Source organism: Chrysemys picta, chromosome 5, assembly GCF_011386835.1.
Source record: "Chrysemys picta bellii isolate R12L10 chromosome 5, ASM1138683v2, whole genome shotgun sequence".
Classification (NCBI taxonomy): domain Eukaryota; kingdom Metazoa; phylum Chordata; order Testudines; family Emydidae; genus Chrysemys; species Chrysemys picta.
Genome location: NC_088795.1, coordinates 104,492,382 through 104,498,381, shown reverse-complemented (window position 1 = coordinate 104,498,381; position 6,000 = coordinate 104,492,382). Strand labels below are relative to the sequence as shown.

Sequence of the window (6,000 nt, the reverse complement as noted above, 5' to 3'; positions counted from 1 at the left end):
GACTAATTCTTCAAGCTCTCATGACTTTTAGGTGCCAGTATATCCATGCAAAACAGGCATATGCAATACTTTGGAAATCTAGCCCAGAATGACTTGCTCGCAAACCTTTGAAAATACTGCCTATTGTTTTAATCTCATACAGTAGTACGTACCATTGGGTTACTGAAAAGATCAGCTAGAAAACAACTGTTGTATAACAAGCAGGTCTTGCCTTGATTCTGAAAATTAAGTTTAATTGAGAAGCTTGAGATTAAGAAATTCCAGAGAATCAATTACTGAAAAATAGAGTTCATTGCCAATATAAAAGAATAAAGAAGCAGGGAAAGAGTAGCTCTTGTTTCTGTGGCTTCAGTACAGCCCTATTCACTTCTTACACCTTTCAGTGAATTTTGCGCTGCTCATTGCAACACAAATGGCTAATTTATTTGAAACTCAGTTATTTCTAACGTCTTTCCTAAGTACAAGGAACTATAAAAGAGAAGGCAAAAAGAATAAAATATCCATTTTTGTCATGTAAAGCACAGGGGGAAAGAGAAATGAGGGTTTAGGAGAATGTTTTGCAATAGATTTAAATAATGCTAAACATTAGCACTGCTTTGTGGGAGTAAGAACCATAAAGCTTTTGGCCGAAAGGCATTGTAATATAATGACACTGGGCTCTGTTTTCAGAGTATGATGTTTCGGGATAACTGTAGAATTCAGATGAAATTAGGGAAGATAAAACTATTCAGACCAATACACAGCATTTTTTCTGTTTGGTTTTTCTTAACTCTGAAGTAGCTCTGATGATCCCTGGCTCGTTTGTACTATTGTCTGTGGTCATGCATTTCTACCTATCCAAAGAAGAATTCCCAATCTTCCCAAATACTGTGTATTTAAAAACAGTCCTGCTCTCACTAAAATGGATTGTTTGGCACCAACACTGAGCCAAGTACATGATTTAAGTGTCAATATGCAGGGAAGCTATTCCATATGACACTAGCTCCCCTAAGATGTAAAATTTCATAATCAGTGCTGCAGGATAAAAGCAATGAGGTTGTGTACTCTCTCTGCAGTCACAGAGCCTCAATCTTTACAAGGGGAGATATTAATTAAGACAATTTTCACAATGATTTTCCATATGCTTCTTACCTTCAGTGACAACATAAATTTATTAAGTTATATTTCAGTATGCAATTAAAGACCCAAAGATGCTGAGTCCCAAGTCAAATACTGTTTGGCATGATTCCTCTTCAAAATCACTTTCCCCAACAGAAGGTCATAGTGCTGTACAACCTGCTGTAAAAATAACTTGAGCAGTGAAAGGAAAATTAGGTTTCTTCTTTTCATTTCAGTGGTTCCTGAATCGCAGACAAGGAATTAATCCTGCTGTTTCAGGAATTTACATCAGAAATCCAAGCAAGAATATTTAACTGCTGAATAGACAGTAACTATTGCAGAATGATCACCAGCAGGCCCAATAAAAAACTCAGTAGTAGCATGTTATTCCTCCCAGAGAGCATATGAAAGCCATATCACTATAAAACACCCACAGTGCTTTGTGCTAATTATTGTACCTGGACATCCTGTTAGTCTTGGCACATTAGTTGGTACTAGACTTTAACAATTTATTGAGAGATAGAGGCATGAGTATAACAAATGACCTTAAGACCTTAATGCAAGGTCTTTCATTTCTAAACACCATTTGTTACCGGTCTCTAAACACAGATTCATTGACCTCCTTGAACCAGTTAGCATCAAAGTCTATGAAACAGCTATTTCAAAGTCTACTGAAATAAGTGTCAATAGTCATTGATAAAATGATATCTACAAAGAAAATATGCTTGCAATACATTCAATAATATTTTACCACATGCTATTTTCAGGAAACAGTAGAGTTCTAAATCAGAACAAAACCAAATTTCAAAATATTAAAATCATCCCCAAAATAGAATAACCCTTCTCTGCCAGTTCTAATGAGTAACCACTGAAATAAACTAGCGAGTGAAGTAGTGATTCTCCATCTCTTGATATCTTCAGATCAAGACTGGATGCCTTCCTGGAAGATATAATTTAGCCAAACAGTTTATGCTTTACTCAAACACAAATTGTGTGGCTGAATATAGGGGTAAGTGGGTGAAATATAATGGGATATATGTAAGGTCAAACTGGATGATTTAATATGATTACTTCCGGCCTTAAACTCTATGAATGAATCTTTGAATCTTTATTTATTTGTGTAATTTCTACCCCCCTTTAATAGTGAAGTTAATCTCTAAATATGATTCTAATGGAAGTCAATGCAGTGCTGCCTTTGAGTCTACAGGCAGTCTGAAATAATGGGCCAAATTCTCTGCTGATGTAAGTTTATGAAGCTCCATTGATGCAAAGAGAGTCTCACCATTTATATGAGTAAAGAATCTGACTCAATATCAGGGCCGGCTCCAGGGTTTTGGCCGCCCCAAGCAGCCAAACAAAACAAAAAACAAAACAAAACAAAAAAAGTTGTGATCGCAATCGCCATCTGCGGCGGCAAATCAGCGGGAGGTCCTTCGCTCCGAACAGGATTGAGGGACCATCCGCCGAATTGCCGCTGAACAGCTGGACGTGCCGCCCCAAGCACTTGCTTGGTAAGCTGGTGCCTGGAGCCGGCCCTGCTCAATACTGTACTTCTAAGAAAACTGTAATGTGGACCTATTCATCCCAATGGGTGGTTAACTGAAGGCTAACTATATCAAATGGTATTTAATGCGGTATTTAGCAGTAAGGGTGGAATGAAATCAATGAATGATTTGATCCCCATGACTACGCCAACAGGGTAGAGTGGAAAGAATTGATGCCAGAGCAGCATTGACATAAGCTAACAGGAGTAGCAGGGCAACTATGAAGTGGGAAGGGGTAAAGAGAGAGAGAGAGAGAGAAGAAAGTAACAAGATACATAACTGATGTCCCCTCACATGTTTGTCTGTCAAAGGTTTATATTGTTTTTCAAGCATTGTCTTAGACAAGCTGTAAGCAGTTTGGGCCAGGGACTTTATATTTCTAGATATTTAGATAATGCCAGGCAATAGAGTTCAGATCCTGAGATGGTCTCTGTGAACTACCACAATATAAATAATAATAAAGAATAATAATTTTTGAAGGGAAAAAGTGACAGGATTTATGACAGTCTCGATGTGGGAAGAGAAAGAAAGAGGAATTAAATATATTGAAGTTATGCATTTGGGAAAAAGGATGACTTTTGATTGATCCATAGTGATGGAAAACCCAGGATTTAAGGAGGAAAGATGAGGGAACAAATTAATCCATGTCTATCTAATGCCTAAAGGTACTTATATGATATATCACTGTATCTGAGCTCCTCACAATCTTTAATGGATTTATTCCTGGAATAAGAAGGTTCAATTCCAATAAAATTGAGAGCTAAAACAGAATTTCCCCCAAAGATTTCAATGTTCATCATGTTATGTTTGAACTGGTAGTGGGACCTCCAGGATGATACCGGTATGTCGCAAAGACCTAAATTGTAGACTAAATGGAGTGCTACGCTCCATGGTGAAAAAGTAGATGATGTGTAGGGGGGTTTAGTGATGAGATACTGTATTTGAAATAGCTAGTCACAGTCTATAGCTGTATTAGAAACAGTAAGGAAGGGAAGGCATGCTTTATATTATGCTTTTCTGGGTATAAAAATAGAATTATTGTGAATGCTGATGAACCTAATCCTTCTTGAAAGCTGATGAATTCTTATATCAAGAACTGAAACCAACCTCTTTTCAAATAGTTTTTTTTTTATTGAGATGGGCTATTTAGATTGATGATTATTTGGATATATGGAACACTGGTTTGAGTTTGAGCTCATTGTAAACCCTATTTCTTCCAGGAAACATCATTGATTCATTTCAGCTTAAACAAAAAAAAGTGTTTTGTGCTTGCCGAAGGGTGATTTGCTTGCATTGTTTACAGACTGGAAGTAAAATTGAACAGTAGGCAATTTGATTATTTCTACTTATCAATAATATTTAGGGCATTTCCAGACCTGCTATTTTGTTACAACCAAAGATTTTTGATAATACAAAAAGCTGAAAATTGGTTTTGACTATTAAATCTGAAGTATGCAAAACCACATGGAGCTGGTCATGAAATGTCTAGTTTGCAGATATTTGTACAATTTGAAATGAGACCACATCCATTGGTTCATTTAGATGCACTTTATGTTGAGTTTGCTAGTGCCATTCCGGAAAATATACAATGGAATATGACATCATATTTTAACTTTGTTATGTCCAAAATCAATGGCAAAGCCATACTTTATATTTATCTACTAATGTAATAGATTTGGTTCTGTGCCAGTATCCTAAAAGGAAGATAAATTGGTGAGACTCTTCAGTGACCTTTGTACAAGAACAGAGAATACGGAGTCTGTTATTACTAGAAACAAAAGAAATAAACAAACATTAGCTACCTTCTTGGTATTTCAGTATACATAGTGAAATTTAATGGACATAAGTATTTGCCTTTTTCAGAAATGTCAAAAGCATATCACAGGGCTGGCCAGAAAAAACAAACAAACATTTCCGTTTCTTGAAAATTCAAGGTTTTGTTTTTGTTCCAATGGAGAATGCAATAGAGACCTTTTAAATTGTTTGTGAAATGAGGAGAAAGAGTGAGAGAGAGAGAGACTGACTCTATCGCAGTGGTGGGCAACCTGTGGTCTGCGGGCAGTTTGTTTACATTGACCATCCGCAGGCATGGCTGCCCGCAGCTCCCAGTGGTCATGGTTTGCCATTCCTGGACAATGGGAGGTGCGGGCAGCAATGCCTGCGGACGGTCAATATAAACAAACTGTCTTGCAGCCCGCCGGTGGATTACCCTGATGGACCACAGGTTGCCCACCACTGCTCTATAGCCTAGTGGTTAATGCATAAGCCTGGGATGTGGGAGATCTCTTTCTCTCCCTGCAATGAAAATGTCATTGAAACCTACCTGGTTCCCCCAAACATTTCCATTTTGATGAAACACTGTATTCCATCAGAGAACTGTTTAATCAAAAATGCTCCAACCAGCTCTACATATCAAGTAGATTCAAAGCAGTGTTTTTGGATCAATTCCCTTAAAGCCTTGATTTTCCACAGCACATAACTTCCTCCTCTTACTTTCTACTATTGTATAGAAAATGGAGATTTTACATTCTTCAAAGGGAGTCTCACAGCTCCTTTCTTTACTTTGGCTTACTGCAGCTGTCACTTTAGTTCCAACAGAGACATAAATATTGGGAAGCAGAACTTCTCTCATCTCCTGAAAAAACAAACATTGAAAAGCAAAATGAAGTTTTATAGGTTTCTCTAGAAAGATCAGTGGGAAGAAAGCTGAATTTGGAGCCATGGCTTCTGGCATGGTTATTAACTTGTCCCCAACTTTTCTCTGTGTCTTTGGGTATATAACTAAGGTCCAAATTTTCAGAAATTTGTATATACAATTGCACATATATTTGCATACCTAATATGCAGATGCAGCTGCTATAAGCACACATGAAACAGTGGCAGATGCATATGTAAATGACCAGATATGTTGTGACACTCTGTACCCCAAAGCAACACCCTGGTATCCTCCCCCCCCCCATTTACCATGATGATATGATTATGACATGTTTTGTGAAAAGTATGACTTGTATGGTATCATTTTAAAAGTCTTAAGTCTGTTGAATATTAATATTTTGTTGAATTGTATGTGCTATCATTGTATGTGTAATTACGAAGTTTTGCTATATGTTACTGAAATATGTTGTGAAGTTGGTAACAACCACAGCCAGCCTTTCAGGTACAACAATGGGGCAGCCAGACACTGATGTTGGCCCATTAAGGGGAATACATGCTTACAAGGACTACCCCAGGATCTGTATAAAATGGAGACCTCTCAGAGAGAGCAGGTAGACAATGGAGACTGCTTGACTCATGTCATAGCAAAAGATCTTTCCAGCAAGCTGGAGGAACCTATAAAGGAGGGGAAGTGACATCATCA

General features: G+C 37.6%; 1 long non-coding RNA gene across 1 annotated transcript in view; it reads right to left on the bottom strand.

Moving 5' to 3' along the window:
- Positions 1-1,400: 1,400 nt before the first annotated feature.
- The window catches only part of LOC112059798 (uncharacterized), a 79,881-nt gene continuing 75,281 nt past the window's right edge, over positions 1,401-6,000 (bottom strand). Inside the window, exon 4 of the long non-coding RNA XR_002889071.3 lies at positions 1,401-5,277. This is a non-coding gene — a long non-coding RNA (uncharacterized LOC112059798). The remainder of the gene's footprint in view (positions 5,278-6,000) is intronic.